This window comes from Scyliorhinus canicula, chromosome 4, assembly GCF_902713615.1.
Source record: "Scyliorhinus canicula chromosome 4, sScyCan1.1, whole genome shotgun sequence".
In the NCBI taxonomy this organism is placed as follows: Eukaryota; Metazoa; Chordata; class Chondrichthyes; order Carcharhiniformes; family Scyliorhinidae; genus Scyliorhinus; species Scyliorhinus canicula.
The window spans coordinates 214260309-214278040 of record NC_052149.1 but is presented as its reverse complement, the minus strand read 5'-3'; the positions used below and the strand labels follow the sequence as shown (position 1 = coordinate 214278040).

The 17732-nt window shown below is 41.7% G+C and overlaps 1 protein-coding gene across 3 annotated transcripts in view; it reads right to left on the bottom strand.

The window, feature by feature from the left end:
- Positions 1–17732, bottom strand: part of si:dkeyp-23e4.3 (rho GTPase-activating protein 7) — a 206259-nt gene that overhangs the window by 61702 nt on the left and 126825 nt on the right. The window lies entirely within an intron of this gene.

Sequence of the window (17732 nt, the reverse complement as noted above, 5' to 3'; positions counted from 1 at the left end):
AGATCATGATTCCGTGAGCACAGGTGGTACGGTTCTACGAGCATGACTATGTCAGCCTATTGCTCGACTAGCCTGAGATAGCTCATCCAACTAGCCCCCAGCTTTTAACAAGGAGGAATTTGCAGGGTCGACAGGGCAGAGTTGGCTTTCGTAATTTCCTCGGCCAATGTTACGTGGCCTTCAGTTAGATTTTTTAAGCAGTTTCATACACTTGAGTGGCTGTGGATCTGGAGTCACATGTAGGCCAGACCAGGTAAGGAGGACGATTTTTTCTTAAATTCTAATTTTATCATCTGCTGTAGTGGGATTCAAACTGGACTTCCCAGAGCATTACTGTGGTCTCTGCATTACTAGCTCAGTGACAATACCATTTACACCACCACTTCCCAAGTTATTTCTATTGACTCTCAAGGGGATGCTGTAGGAACCCTGATGTCACTATCCATCCGTGGTGAAAACATCTGCTACAGATTCTGTACTCACTGCGCACAGACAATAATTGGTCAGCACACAGTTCGTTCATCGTCACTTTGCACAGTATATGAAAATCGGACCAGTTTCAGTTAATACGGTTTCTGGAGTCCGGAGGTGTAATTTCTCCCAAGAACACGTTCCCTGCTGTCAATTTGAAATGTTGTTCCCTTCTAGCCATTAGCGCCTGATGCTGTCGCCCGACTAGCGTTGAAGGGGGATCAAAATGTCGAACTGTGCGCATAGTTTCCTTTTGAACACAGTCTAGCATCACAGTGAACTTTGTGTTGTTGAATGTACAGTGTTTCTGTGTCATTGGAAAGCTATTGACACATTTAGAGAGCCTTTATCCCTCAAAATCTTCACTGTATGCTTGAGCGATTGTACAAAAGCGTGGCGCTAAGCCATTGGTAGCTGGATGATAGGGGAAAATTTTATATGGTGGATGCCACACCCCTTCAGGTAGTCCTCTAATTCGGCTGATGTGAATGGAGAACCGTTTTCACTCATTTAATCAGGTCACCCAAATCTTGAAATACCTGGTCAAATTTTTCTATGGTCTGTTCTGTCATTGTCGATTTCGTGATGGCAACTTCCGGCCACTTCAAATGCATGCTTGGTAGACCAGTCCCAAGGATAGAAAGGTTGTGGTGGAAGTACATTTCTTAACCCAGCGCAGGATGGGCATAACCCCACCTTCTCCTCTATTTGGGCATCCAACCCGGGCCACCAGAAATAGTTTCTCACTAACTCCTTCATTCTAACTACACCGGGATGGTTCTCGAGCAGTTGTTCCAGGATTCTACTTCATAGGCGTGGCAGAATGATTCCTCCAATACCTCACAACAATACTCTAATTTTGTACTGTCAACTCAAGACGCATGGTAAGGAAAAAGTCTAAATTCTCAGTGTTCATGTTAGAGAGTGCCTTTTTGAATCATGTCCAACATCTTCCCCGGATCTGTCATATTTACACCGGAGAAGAAGTTACCAGAACATTTTCTACATTAGACCGATGGAATAGGTCATTGACGTTTCATCAGATTGGTGCTCATCTTTTTGTTCTTCAACTTGCAGCAGTAGTCTATACAAAGTATCTACGTGTTCAGCCCTATGATATTCTATAACATAATCATGTGCCCAACATTGTAATCGACGAGCGGCGAGCAAAGAGAACTCCTTATGCAGCCCAAACATTAAGGGACGATGGTCGGTCAAAAGAGTAAAGTGACAGCCAGATAAATAATGGTGGAACTTTTAAATACCCCCTTCTCAAGTTGAGCAGAGTGCCTGAAGGTATTATATGTGAGACAATTGCTCCAACCTCACAGGGCAACATGTCACAAGCAAACTGCAGCTTCAGTTTTGGGATAATTGATTCCTATAATAACCTTTTGACATTTTGGTAAGCATCCTCACAATCTTTCGTCCAGGACCAAGCTTGTTTGTTTCAAAGCTAAGTGCGTTATGACCTTTCCATAGTAATTTAATAATCCTAGAATTAATCTTGACTGAATCATGTTCTTTTGTGGTACAGCATCCAGAGTCTTGGACATCTTTTTTGGTTCTTTGTAAAGATTGTCTTGGACGACGATGCCCAAGGTGATAAATACAAGATTTTAAAAATTTGCACTTCTCTTTCCTGATCCTGAGATTATATAGTTGCAGCCTTGCAAGAACATCCTGTACGTTCTTTACATGCTCATTCAGACCTGTAATCAAAATGTTGTCCAGGTAGCATAGCGCACCCGATAGCCCAGTCAAGACCTGATCCATAGATCATTGGAAGAGAGCCGGTACTGATGTTATCCTGAACGGAAGCCTCAAGATACCAAAACAGACCTTTGCATCACTATGGTCAGTAACAATTGAGACTTAATAGCAAAGTTCATTTGGGAGAGATCAATTTTGCTAAATTTGTGACTGCCTGAAAAGGCCAAGATCTTCAATAAGTGGTAGAAGGTACAGATCAGCATTTTGCTGACTTTCTCAGAAGTAGTTGTTGATTCTATGAATGATCTTCAAGTTGTTTCACGATGGCCCAGTTTTGATCTTCCTTAACCAATGCTGGAAAGTTTCCTCAAACAACGGAAAGATGCAACTCCACTTTCTGCTCATTAGCTTCCACAGTCACCTTAATGAAGTGGCACAATCTACTTGGTATATGTCCTCAAGACCACATCAGAAGATTGCAATGGCAGATACTTCAATTTCTGATGGTATAATTGATTCAGATAGAAGTGATACTGCAGTGCCCGTATCCACTTCCATCTTCGTGTTCCCATTTAATTTTGGAAAGACCCAAAATTGTTGCTTGCCTCCTTGTACAGCTAGAATGCCGAGCTTAAATTCCTTAAGCTGACTTGACACTTCAGTATTTAGTGAGTCTTCAGTTGGATCACTTAACTGGTAAATTCACCCTGTCCACGGTGGGTATTTTTCACAGTACACTTCTTTGTGCTGAAAGTTGGAGTCATAAACATGTCTTGGCAACATGATCAACACACTACAACTTTTGCATTTGTTCTCCATGTTCCACCAATCTGGAGCCATATGCCCCACTTGGTTGCAGCGATGGACATGGTAGGTTCTTGGTGGTCCTGCTTCTTACAGACTCCATCTAATGAAATTTAGCTCCAACTCCAGTCAGCAAAGCTTCTCTCGCAGCAAGCTCCATAGACATTTTGATTTCTACAGCAGATTTTAGGGTTAATGCGCCACCAGTCAACAATTTCCTTTGGATGGCTTCATTCAGGAGGCCGCATAGCTAATCGGTTACGAAGTGCGTCATCCAAAATCTGGCCTAGATTTTCAGTATTTTGCTAGCTTTTGCAATGATGCAACAAATTATGAAATATTTTCCTCTTCCTCCTGTGCATGACCATGAAAGTGGAATCTTTCAGCGATTAATACTGGATGGGGAGATAATTGTTCTTGCAAGACAATCATTAATTCATCATATGACTTGTCTACAGGTTTAGCTGCGTGTACTAAATTCTGTAGTAACATATTTTCCTCCCAACCGAGCTGAGAAAGGACTCAGTATGCAGGTCTGCTGGTGTCCGATTAGCTTTAAGGAATGACTGGAACCTTTCCTTATAAAGAGTTCCATTTCTCCTCCTCATCAAGTGCATCCATGGTGCCTTTTTCTTCCCACCATTTTTGGATTGCCTGATTTGTGCTACTCAGCCTGTCTTCCCTGCTGTATATTTTCTCTGTTTAAAGCAGACTCGCTGTTTCTATGTCCAGCTATCGATTCCCTGGCAATTGGTTGCAGAGTCAGCACCCTCTAGATTGGCATTCCCGTGGCCGGTTGGTGCCTTGTGCATGGTCTCCACACCTCTAAGTCTACTGAAAACCTTTACTCTCGGTTTGAAGTAAGCCCTCAGTAACTCACAGTTGTCCGATAGCTAGCTTTCTTTCTCACAACACTTTTGTTTTGCACAAGCAGCTGTCACAATTGATTGGACAATTCACCGACGCCCTGTTACAAAAAACAGGTATTGCTCCATTTCCGACACTCTAGTCTCCCGCAGGCATTGAGATTCACACCCCTCAGGAGAATGCAAATGGACAGCGGATTCTCCACAGCTCCATGATTCTTCAGCCCTCTGGGCCAGGATTCACAAAGCCATGGATTGGTACAAGTGGCCCTGACCCGGTGGAACACGGTGTACCAAGGGGGCAAGTCTTTAAGTAGGCACGCCCAAGGTTCATCGGAGGGCCCTTTGCCCCACGATGCAAATCCTGCCCACCCGACCCACAAGCACCCCTAACCAGAGACCCCCTACCCTCATCCCCATAAGTCATCCCTGCCTTCAGGCAGAAACAGTGAATAAAATCACTGCTTTGTCATGGACCTGTCCCTTACACCTACTGCCTCAGACAGATGTCTAAAAGCAGCAAGGCTAACTTAATAAAAAAACAAAACCACATCATAAGTCTTTAAGGCCCCTCAGATCCTTTGATCTGCAAGGCTTCTAATTACTTCAAAGAGAAATAGCTTTTAGTAGCCTGTAATTGAAAGCTGCCAGACAGCTAGAAGTTGAGATTACTTATTATTTCCCTTCACGCTTGAATGGATCTCAAAATAACTGCAATGTTCATATCATTATACTTCATGTATTGCGTGCATTTTATGGTGGTAGGGGGTTGAGACCCATCAATTCCCTTGGTGTGAGTGTGGGGGGGGGGGGGGAGAGGAGAGGGAAAGAGTATGCCCCTACTTAGAGAGGTAGGGCACTGCCGGACCTCTCAAAAATCAATAGCGTGATTCCCAACAGAATTCCCTTCGATTCCCTTCAATAGCTTTTTATCTGCAATATGCGTATAATTTTTCTCAACAGTATTTTCCAAACGTTCATCAAGACCACCATGACTAACTGCTTGTTACAATACAGTTGCCCCCACAAGTCAAATCATTACCTAGGATGAAATCTACTCCTTCAATAAGAAATTTAGAAAGCATTGACTGTAACAATTCCATTTACAAAATTACTTAATTTAACTTTACAGAAATAAACATGTTCATGCGTTCCATTAATATCTAATTAATTCTGCAATACAAATTGTATAATTCTGGAATACAAATTGTATAATCAGCCACCATTAATGATTGATCTGCTCCTGTATCCCTTAAAATTTTACTTTGTTTATTTATTTTGTTATTTGAAGAAGGGAATACCTCTCCATTTGAAACAAACACATTTGGAACCTCCAATAGCCTGACTTCTTTCACCAGTGCTTAAATAATTTTCAAACTATCTTGCGCTCTAACCCACTTTCACACATTCTGAAAGAGTACATTTCACCTGCATGACTGTTACAGTTTTAACAGCCATTTCCTTTTCAGATGCGTCCTTTCCTGCTACTGCAGCGGGTTGTTCATTTCATTTCCAGAAATCTGCCCTAATATGTCCTACTTTATGAAAACACTTTGGCTCAGAATGTCACTTCCGGCCTCAACACCTCACCTTTGTTTCAAAGTGGAATTTCCTGATGGTTTCATCTCTTTCTTGACTATTTGTTTTCTTTTCACTGTCCCACTTTCTATCCTTCCCATGTTTAAAAGGATGACATAACAAAGTTAGATTCTGTGGCCCAGCTCATAAATCATCAACTAGCTCTCCTGCCTGTCCAGCTGTTTTAACCTTTTGCTCCTCAAAATGCATCCTAATAACCAAAGGAAGTGAATCTTTAAATTCTGCTGAAAGCGCTAAGGGTATCATATGTTCTCTTTATCTTCAACACCCGTAACCAAAAGTAATTTTGCTTTGGCCCTTCGAATTCGTAAGAGTTCATCCCAGTTGTTTTCTTACATCCAAAATTTCTGTCTATATGCCTCGGGAACCAACTCATATGCACCAAGGATAGCTTTCATTGTAATCTACAGATACCTCTTCCAACAATGATTCACATACCTTAATAGCTCTACCTACCAGTCTTCTTTGTAAAAGTGATGTTCACATTTATTTTAGTCATTTTGTCTGTTTAGCTACCTTTTCAAAAGAAATAAAGAAAGTTTCCACATCCTTTTCATCAAATTTTGGAACATCTGGTACAAATTTAAATATTTTCCCACTAGATTGACGTCTAGAATTACTTCCTTCCTCGCCCTCCTCCAGTGTCTCTGATTTAACTGCCAGCATTTTAAGTTGCAATTCTCATTCCTTTTCTCTTCCTGCCATTGCTAACTTCTCCACTTCTAATTTCCTCAGAAAAGCTCTTACCTTCCTCTTTCCATGTCTATTTCCTTTTCCTTTTCTATTTCGTGTATCGTTCCATTTGTAATTGAATTTTAGCCAATTCAATTTCCTCACTTTTGAAGAAATCGGTGACCCCGACAATCGTTTCAATTTTAAATATTTCACTATGCTTTCTGTAATGAACTCCAATTGGCTTTATTGGTTGGCCAATTGGAGTATGAGCTCCCTCAATGATAGCTCATTGAGGGGTCCCATATAATCACCTGTGAGCAGTCTTAAGTTGACTGGACTGCTAGCAGCACTGTTTGTAGCTGCTCCTGTAATATTGTTATTGTAAATAAATATGAAATGAAAATCGCTTATTGTCACGAGTAGCCTTCAATGAAGTTACTGTGAAAAGCCCCTAGTCGCCACATTCCGGCGCCTGTCCGGGGAGGCTGGTACGGGAATCGAACCGTGCTGCTGGCCTGCTTTAAAAGCCTGCGATTTAGCTCAGTGAGCTAAACCAGCACCAAATATTGGTGTGGTGATGGAACTCTGCCTCCTGTGGATTACTACACTTTCAATAATCTTAGCTTTGTTTACCCCTGCATGTAATTCCAATTCAAGTGTATCTGTTAATTCAGTTAAACTGACTCTTGATTGGAGTTACATCTTCCACTCAAGGAAAGTCTTAACAATTTAAATGCCATTTAGGATTGGAACCTGTACAATATACTGCACAGTAACTCCAATTACCCTTTTAAAATGATTCACAAATCCTCCATTTGACAATACATTTCAGAACAAATTTTACTATTCAGCATCCAGTAATTTGTTTTCCAGGTTTCAAAATATGCTAATGAATAATTATTAATTAGCATCCACTAACCCATTCTCCACTATTTAAGATCCCACAAAAACTCCCACTTTTGCTCTGATCCCAGTTGATGTTATAACTGGATGGGAAGATTCAGAATGAAACCCAGGCTCAAAGACCGTAACTTTTACTTTTTAAAATGTGAAAGTCGCAGGATCGCAAATTATTTTTAACAAGGAAAAAATACCTTAAACATGAAAAGTTGGATTGTACAGTACCCCTTTACCTCCCCTTAGTGTAACAAATACACATAGATATTAAGATGTTTTATAACCAATGTTAATCTTAAGCTACAAAGGTCTCTAATACACAAAGTCCCTTTTAATCACACAGATGGGCTGTGGTCAAATACACGCCCCACTCTGAACCTCAATAGAATGTCTGTAGATTTCTCCATAGAACCCCACCAGAGGATTGTCACAGAGCTTCTGAACTCCACTCAAAAAAAACAGGCTTTATAATCTCATAATAATGCTTTCCTTTAGTGGTTGGCATTCTGAACTCCAGTTTATATTTTCAAAAAGACACTTTTAAACAAAGATTCTGCTCCACTTTTAACAGTGAATCTAGTCCTGGGGTTTACACCAACCCTTTAATATTTGCTCATCTTGACTGCTGTAAAACTGTTCACAATTGCTTTACCTCAATTGCCAGATTGTATTAAAATGGCTTCAAATGTTCCATCTACTTCTGAAGTCTGCTGCCCCACTTTAAACCCAATTACTGCAATGGTCTCGAACTTGTTTACTCTTTGTTAAATTCTTCTAAATGGTTTGCTTAACTCTAGTCATCCAAGACATTCTTTTCCCTGGTTATCTGGACTGGAACTTGCATCTTCGCAGGGGGTTGGAGAGGATTTGAGAGTCAGTTATATTTTTTGTCAGTTTAATTGTAATACTGTACATAAAAGGTTACTTGTGGTAAAGTTAAAAATTTGTGACTGTAGTTTGTTGGGTTCAGCCAATGACCTCGGGCATTTTAAATAAAATTAAATTTCACCTGGGTCAAGTGGGACTGGAATTGATCACGCACTAGCCCAGGGGCTCGGGACAGCAAATCCTGCTGAACATCCACAAGGCACAAATCAGGAGTGCGATGGAGTATTCTCCAATTGCAAAGAATCAGTGAATTTCCAATAATATTCAAGGCTTAATATCATCCAGGACAACGCAGCTCACTTGAACAGCACGCGATCCATCATCCTAAACCTTCACTCCCCTCACAGTGGCAGCAATTACCACTTGTATACAAGAAACGCAATAGCAATTTACCAAGGTTCCTTTGACAGCGACTTCTAAACCAGAGACCTCTACCACCGAGACCGACAAAGGCAACAGATGCCTGGAAATGTTAGGAATTTCCACTACTGGTATCATGTTATGTTCCTTGTATTGTTCTCCAAGATAGCCAAATTCGTAGTGTTTACAAAGAACATAAAGCTATATATTTAAACCAAAGCAAAGTTTATTTTACACTACTTGAAATCGTTTGCACACTCTACTGAGTAACAGCCAACAAAATAATAGCATTGAATCTATGTTACAGTAATTAATAAACTCTCTCTAATACAACCTACACTCTCAACCTCACACTATACTTCTCCAACAGCTTCTCCATCAGACTCCCAGAATGCTTAGAGACGCAGTATTTTATAAGACTACTCAGTGATTCCATCTAGTGTTGATATACATGAACATAGTCTTGTTAACCCTTTACTCTCCTTAGATTAAGAGTGAACACCACCCTCCCCTCCAAGCAAGTTCCCCTCCAAGCCATACACTATCCATTCCTTACGGTCGTTGGATGAAAATCCTGGAACTTCCCGAACAGCATAGTGGGTATGCCTACATCAGATGTTTTCAGAAAGACAACTCACCACCACCTCAATGGTAATTAAGGATGGGCAACAAATGCTGGCCTTGCTAGAGACATTCACATCCCATGAAAAACAATATTGATAATGGTGCACAATGTCGACAAAGTATATAGATTATGGATGAATGTCAATTGACAAAGTTGGAAGGTGACGGTTAAATGTATACTGAATGCCCCCAGATGATGCAAATATAGTTAACTCAATAATTAATTGTATTTCAAAGAATTGAAATATCAAGCCTTAAAAAACCCCGAATAACTTTATTCTTTGGTACAAGTTGGAATATTCTGAGCAGTTCTGTTCAATGGATCTTTAAAGAGTAATTGAAAACATCTGACAGTTGGGATGAAAAAGAGAAAGGAGGGTGATGCGAAAACAAACCAGAAAGTTGTGAATTTAAGTCAAAGACGACAAGATGAGTGACAGAAAATGTAAACGACGTCTTTAAAATGCTGAAAGACATTAATAGCTTTAGTTAAGCAATGTACCTACTCTATACTAAATAAAACGTGATAGAAACACAAAATTAGCAAGCCTCAAGTGTCATGTGAGTGTACCTTTAAGAAATGGGTGTTTGTCAAATAGTTGCAGTGATGTCAGAGTGTGGATGGAGCTGGGTTGGCTGTCTTTCACTTTTGTCATTGAGCTAGCAGCTACAGGGTGTGTTTAGTTTTGGTTTGCAGATTGGGAGCTGCATCCAGCAAAACCAGGTGTGATTCGGAATTATTTTTGCATGAAAGGAATGTCTTCAAATCACTTGCTAATTTAAAAGTGATAACTGCTCTCAGTAGAGAATTTAAACCCGATGTCTGTGTTGCAGAGGGTATTTGCCTTATGGATGTTGCAAGGAAAGATTAAGGGTTACTTATAGAATATTGTATCTGTGGAGATGATTGGTGTTGATAGTTTTTAAGATGTTTACTGTGGGTTTATAAAGTGTTAACTGGTGTCATAAAGAAACATTGAAAAAGTACTTTAGCTCTCTGTTGCACCACACCTGTAAAGTAGGCACGTGTGTGCTTCATAACCACAATCTATTAAAAGTTGTGGGTCAGGTGGACTCCATGATACACTTTGGGTTACTCTAAACCATGGCCCATAACACAAGCAAGACTAGGAGGTTTACAAAAAAGGTTTCCCAGATTATCAAGTTCAGAGAATAGATGTCTAGCAAAAGCAGTTATTATATTGTCAATTAACTCCTTCGAAATAGAGTTTGTTATGAAGAGAGTGGAGGTTTGAAGGATGCTAATGAAGAAAGTTGATTAAATATTGAAAGGAAAGTTTTACCTCAAGTCATGTTGGGACACTTATATGCCAGCTATGGAATGCAACAACCCAGAGTGAATAATGATTGATACTGTACTGGAATCTCTTCCTTTACGGATACAACACTGACATCTACCTGTAAATTTGGAAAATGGGCCACGTTTGCCTTGTGCAAAAGATTTGGGACAAATCCAACCCAGCCAATTATTTCTCCATCAATAGCATCGCCATTGCTGAATCCCCCACTATCAAACATCCTGGGTTACTGTTGACGAGAAACTGAACTAGCCATACAAATACTGTGGCTACCAGAGCAGGTAAAAGTCTAGGAAAGTCTAGGAATCCTGTGGCGAGTAACTCACCTCCCAACTCCCCAAAATCTGTCCACTATCTACAAGGCACAGGTCAGGAGTGTAATGGAATACTCTCCACTTGCCTGGATGAGTGAAGCTCCAACACCACTCAGAAGCTTGACACCATCCAGGATAACGCATCCTACTCGATTGCTACCATTTGCACAAACATTCAATCCATCCACCACCGACAAGTAGCAGCAGTGTTTACCATTTACAAGATGCACTGCATGAACTCACCAAGGTTCCTTAGGCAACACCTTCCAAACCCACGATCGTAATCACCTAGAAGGACAAGAGCAGCAGATACCTGGGAACCCCACCGCCTGGAGGTTCCCCTCCAAGTCACTCACCACCCCAACTTGAAATTAGATCGCAGTTTATTAACTGCAACTGGGCCATAATCCTGGAACTCCCTCTGCAACACCACTGTGGGTATATCAACAATTCAGGGACTGCAGCATTTCAAGGCAGCAGCTCATCACCATGCTCTCAAGGGAAACTAGGTATGGGCAATATATGATGGTCTGGCCAGTGATGCCATCATCCCCTAAATGAATTAAAGAAACAAAAACTGTAGAACTTAAAAAAAAAACCTCCAATGCGAAATTCCTCTGGCAGCCTGAAGGCAGAATTCTCTCTCGAAACATTTAGTTTTATCTTGGGTTAGTCACATGTTTCAGAAGATTGAATAAGTAGAGTGCAAGAAACTGGTTGAATCTGGACTCCGAGGACCAAATAACCTTTCCACGTTCTAACTTTATTTTCCTATTAATGTACAAAGCAAACAAATGGTAAGAGGTACTTATAAAAGCCAATGCTCATTTTATCTTGCCAAACCAGAAATAAATCTCTCCTTGCCTGAGCTAAATTTCCTATCCAGCGTGAATTGAGAGATGGGAATAATGAGTCCCAGCCATTTTGGCTGAACCCTGTTCTCAAGATTTACTATCCTGATGTACAAAGTGCAAGGTCATTTGACCCATCAAGGTGCATTTTAACATCCAGCTAGATCCAAACATTCTTGTCTTCATCTGGCTATTATTCTAACCATTTTAATGAGGAAATCAAAGTCTTACTGATGGTTTCTAGAATAAATACTTATTACCACACAAGATACCATAGGCTATTGTACACAATTCCCATTTCAAGAGTAAATCTTTCAGAAAATAGCATTTGCTTGTTCAAACAACATCAAACTAGGTTAATTGGCTAATAGTGAAAATCAGAGGTCATGCCTCCATTTTGAAGGACATACATTGCTGTTTGTAGTGATCATATAATTCCCCCTCCCCCCCCAATTTTTCCCCCAAAGGTCTTCTCTTAAATACCTTCTCCAGCTTGGGAGGAGCCATTTCACATCACATGCGTTACATTGAGATACTGGGATGTTCAAAACACCATCTCCACGTAACCAGTATATTTAGATCTTTGAAACAACTTAAAATATAATATAATCTTCATTATTGTCACAAGTAGGCTTACATTAACACATCAATGAAGTTACTGTGAAAATCCCGTAGTCGCCACACTACAGTGCCTGTTCGGGTACACTGAGGGAGAATTCAGAATGCCCAATTCACTTAACAGTATGTCTTTCGGGACTTGTGGGAGGAAACTGTCATGATATGCAGACTTGCAGATAATGATACACAGACAGACAGCTAATGAAGACAGAGAACAGGACATGACCAATGAGCAGGCAGGACACTCAGGGGTGGTATCTCACTATAAAAGGCACGAGGCACTCTGCCTCTTTCCACTGATGAACATCTACAGAGTGAGTCAGGGTGTATGTACAGTATCACACCTCCAGCACATGGCTAAGAGCTAGTCTGGTCCAGTCAGACAGAGTAACAACACTTAGGTTAGCAGAGAGTCTAATTCATAGAGAACTGTGCTAACTGTGCTACTAGTTCAATAAATCAGATTGAACTAACTTCAAGGTCTGGAGTATCTTTTGGTTAAAGCTGCATCCAGTTGCAGCCTGTGTTATCCCAGAGTACATAGCACAAGAGAAACCGGAGCACTCGGACGAAACTCATGCAGACACGGGGATAATGTGCAGACTCTGCACTGACAGTGACCCAAGCCGGGAATCAAACCTGGGACCCTGGAGCTGTGAAGCATCAGTACTAACCACTGTGTTAACGTACCACCCAAATGAGACCCAAGATCAGGCTTCGATGGTTGAACTAAGAGCACTACTGGTTAGGGAGAAAAGTCATTGGGCTAACTATCAGGTGGCATGTGAACTTTCTTCAAATAAAGCTGAACCAATTCCTGCCAGGAAGCATTGCAGTGCTATCCTCACACAAACTGCTGCCCCAGAGAAACCACCACAAAATGCATTTCTGAATCTAGCCATTAGGAAATTGGTATTTCCACATTTCCCACCAAAATGACGACTTTTGCACTTTATTCTTTCCTCCTCCTTCATCCGAAGACAATCTATTGTGAACTTTCTTACAAGTGATAAGATCTGGTATATACGCACAGACTGTGTTGCATTCACAAACTCCTCAAAGGCTGCCAGCTCAGAGTTATCCCAGGGTTACTTTCTAATCAGGAACAGGATTCACGGGCGAGGCAAACACCACAACAAACCATTTAATCTGCAGAAATTCATGACCTCCTCCTGCCCATGATTAATCACAGAAACACAATAACCAGGTGTCCACAACAGGTTCAACACAAATATGTGCCACATTACACAGTTCATAGTCTAAAGACCCACAAACAACAAAATCGAGCTTCTGTTGGTTGGTAGTTTCGGGGCTTCATGGCAGGAAGTTTCTCATTAATTAATCAGGTGAAAAAATTGAATGAACCAGATGTGAGTAACCAATGTACACATTCATTGCAAATGTTATTTCCCCAGTGCAGCTAAACCAAAGCCGAGTCTGGTGCTATCCCATTTTGGCACTTCTACCCCAACTTGACACTACCTCATGGTGAAAGCAGTGTGCAAGAGTCTCAATAGTTTTGGAAGAACAGGAATCACAATCTCTCAAAAACAAAATCAGAATGTGTCCCAAACCCACAGCATTGGTTTGTGCTTCAGAGCCAGCGGAAGGTCAGAGTGGAGAATGGAACCTTAAGCATAGCGAGGGAAAGGGTGAAAGGTTCTAGCTGTGTGAAAGTGAGAGAGGAGGAAAAATAATTGACGTGGAAGGCGGGAAGAGACTTTCATGAACATTTTTCATCATGATTAGGACAGCATGCTGAACGTAGTTGATATGCTGTTGTGTAAAAATAAACTCTGGATTGAAGACAATCTTGCAGGTTACTATTAGCCAAACAATAAGTTTCCTTTTTTAAAAATTCCATCTTAGTCTCTTATTCATCAAATAATGTAGTGACTTTTAAAAATAAGTATAATTTCTTCAATTGGCGTTGCTGGCAAAAATGTTTTATTGAGCCAGGAATTTATCAATTAAGGCTTGATTAACTTACCAATTGCAATTATGTTACTGCTACAGACGTTCATGCACTGCGCTTTGTATATAATAACAATATAATAGTACTATTGCAATTACAGATGTCCCATAGACAACGGCATCTTAATGTTGGTAAAATAAGCAAATATGGCGGATGCTGGAACATGAATCAAGGAGAAGGATGCTGTAAAACCTCAGCTGGTCTGACAACATCTTTAAGGAGAAAAAGCAGAGTTAACGCTTCAAGTCCCTTGGACTCAGTCAGAACTGGAAGAGGGGAGAATGTGTGAGATTTTAAAAGTGTGGCCGTGAGAGATTGCAACAAAATGTAGCAACTTTAATAATAAAAAAGACAGATGGTCTGGTGTGGGAGGGGGAGCAGGGTTTGCATCGAGGAATACATGTTGGGTTACTTTTTTTTTTAAAAAGGGGTTGATGATAGAGGAAAAAGGGCCGAATGTAAAGCTGCCAAACTCAATACGGAGTCTGCAGGGCTGCAACATGCCCAGCCAAAAGATGGGATGCTGATCCATCAGTTTGCGCTGGCCTTCACTGGAGTATTGAAGCAGGCTAATGATGAATATGTGGGAGTGAGGGGCGAGTTAAAATGGGTTGCAATGTCCAGTGGGTTTAAACAACCAGAAGGATAGTGTGAGAAACAAGGGGCAAAATTCTCCCCCCCCTCCCGGGAGGGACGGAGAATCGGCACGATGCTGCACAAATCGCCCCCGACACAATAGTGCGGAGAATCGGTGCCGGCGTGGTCGGCGCAGCGCCGGTCGGGGTATGTGTCGACTCTCCGGCATGGGCTGGTGCACCGATTCTCCAGCCCGGAATGGCCGAGCGCCCTTCAACAAAAAGCCGAGTCCCGCCAGCGGCGTTCTAACATCCTCTGAGCCGGCGGGACCACAGCGTTGAAGGGTCCGGGGGCGGCCTGTGGTGGTGGGGGGGGGGGGGGGGGGGGGGCCTCCGTAGTGGCCTGGCCCACAATCGCCGCGCCAGCCTCTGTCTGGGGTCCTCCTTTCCTCCCCGCCGGCTCCTGCAGCCCTGCGCCATTTGGCGTTGAGGCCGACACGGGGAAGAAGGCCACTGCGCATACGCTCGTTGCCGCTGGCCTAACTGTGCATGCGCGGACCCCACAGCACCGGGTTCACACTGGGATCGGCAGCTGGAGCTGCGTGGGCTGCTCCAGCACCGTGCCAGCCCCCTGTAGGCTGGAGAATGGGGTCCCAGAACGGGCGCCGACGCCAGAGTAAAACACTACCGTTTGTACGCCAGCGTCGACACTTAGCCGCCCGATGGGAGAATCGCGCCCAAGTACTATTGATGGAAATTAGTGACCCGAAGATCATTTTCTCAATATTTCTCTTAATCAAATTAAAGTTGGTGGGATATTTTCTTTTAATAAACGAGAGAAGATAAACCATTAAAATTAGTTTAATATTCTGGCTTTTCCACAGCAAGTTCCTTCCTAACAGTGCAAACTGGAAAAGAAGTTCCCAAACACATACTGCGCATGTTTAGCTCACATGAAAATCACTGATGATCAAAGTGCCTTTGTCACCTGTGATTGCGATCATCTTTCTCTGGTAATATGCCAAGTCTGACAGAAATTGTCTCATCACGTGGAGATAAACAAGTGATGAGTGACAATCATCAAGATGCAAACAGGAGCAAGACTTCTGGATCACTGATTCAAGCACAAGAATTTCCTCTTTCTCCCATTATCAGATCTGAAAATGTTTAACCCCAGTTTATCAGCTATCCTTCACATCACAAAGACATTCTTGCCCTTACACTGGCAGTCAACAGCACTTTAATGCCTCATGAATTGCTTGGGTGGGGTTGGGGGGGGGAAAGAAGAGGGTTGGGGGGAAGGGAATAAAGAGCGACAAAAGTCAACTTTGGCAAAATAATCACTTAGTTTTGCTATGGAGGAATAGGAAACAAATCTTTTGGAAACTTTGCCAGTTAGATTTTTCTTTGGCGTTTGAGTGAAGAAGAAAATTATTTCCTTGTTCCAATTTCCAACCACAATTCCCAGTTGTGGCCACAATCTTAGAAAAGAATCCTCCATAATAAAGAGTGAGAAAAGCTTTTGGAGCATCATTTTTTTGTTTTGCGTTTGGACTGATTTTTATGAAATAATAGTTGAATAATTTAAAATGACCTGTCAACACTCATCCATGTCAGCTCTGACATTAGAGAGCGCCTCTCCAATGAGACCATTCCTATTGGCATTTTGACTGCAGAGGGAAAATGATAGATGAGGCAAATAGATAAATATTATTAACGATAAAGATACAGAAGGAAAGTATTCTGTAGGCAGCACAAGTAATAAAAGGAGAATAGAGATAGGGTTATAGGCAAGTGAAGTGCAGAGAAATTTATAATGAAACTGTAGAGATGCTGAACAGATGCTTTGCCTTAAGTTTCACTGAGGAAGCCGATATCAAAAGAGGAAATTACAACTGCAGAACTTAAGAAGGGTTTTCCAATGATTAAGATAAGAAAGGAAATTGATAATCAACAAACTAATCAATCTCGGAGCCGAATGGATTCCACCTGCGGATACTCAAAGAAACTAGGAAAAGACAGTAGAGGCACCAATATTGCCCCCCCCCCCCCCACCAAATCCAACACTTGGGAGCCTAGAAGCTATGGTCCCACACTAAATATTTATCAATAGTCATATTGCAAAGTGTATTTTCTGAGTTAAATGGAGTTGTAAAACAACGATACAAATTGTTCTTTATTGTTTTGTTGCACCTTTGTATTCCAGGGATAAAGAATCATCTTACAGGATATGCTACCATGGTAACACGACACAACGTATTTGCGCTTTAATGATTGAGAGCTGAATTACAGGCAAGTCAACAACACTGTGACCTTAACATGAGAACTACTCTGTGCACCTCTAGTCTGCTTCATACAAGTTGATTTATTTGATTATATTTGACATATTTTCCAAATTAGTGGCCAGTAATCAAGCCTATGTTTGGGTTCCCAGCTGCCAGTATTCTTCTGGTATGCACTCAGTTCATTGTGAAATATGTTGATTAATTTTTCAGCTGACAATCAATCACGCTAATGTTGCAGAACACTCAAACTCGCCATCAGATTTCTCACATATGGTGACCTTAAAGTAAATTCCCATTCGAAATTACAACTGAAAAGCTTTAAAATCCAGAATTTCATGCTTGCATTAAAATTATGATCATGAGTTTCATTGCTTAGAATCTGTATTTAAAAAAAAGTAAATTTAGAGTACCCAATTCATTTTTCCAATTAAGGGGCAATTTAGCATGGCCAATCCACCTACCCTGCACATCTTTGGGTTGTGGGGGCGAAACCCATGCAAACACGGGGAGAATGTGCAAACTCCACATGGACAGTGAACCAGAGCCGGGATCGAACCCGAGACCTCGGCGCCTTGAGGCAGCAGAGCTATCCACTGCGCCATCTATTAAAAAAGGTAATGTGACATTGCCCACTAGGCCAGCATCTGTTGTCGATCCCCAATTGCCCTGCAGGTGGTGGTGATCTGCCTTCTTTAACTGCTGCAGTCTGAGGTGTTGGTACACCCGCAGCGCTGTTAGGGATGGAGTTCCAAAATTTTGACCCAGCGACAGTGAGGAGATGGCGATATATTTCCAAGTTAGGATGGTGAGCGATTTGGAGGGGAACCTTCAGATGGTGGTGGTCCCTTACATCTTCTGCTCTTGGTCCTTCTCCATTGTAGCACTGGTAGTTTTGGAA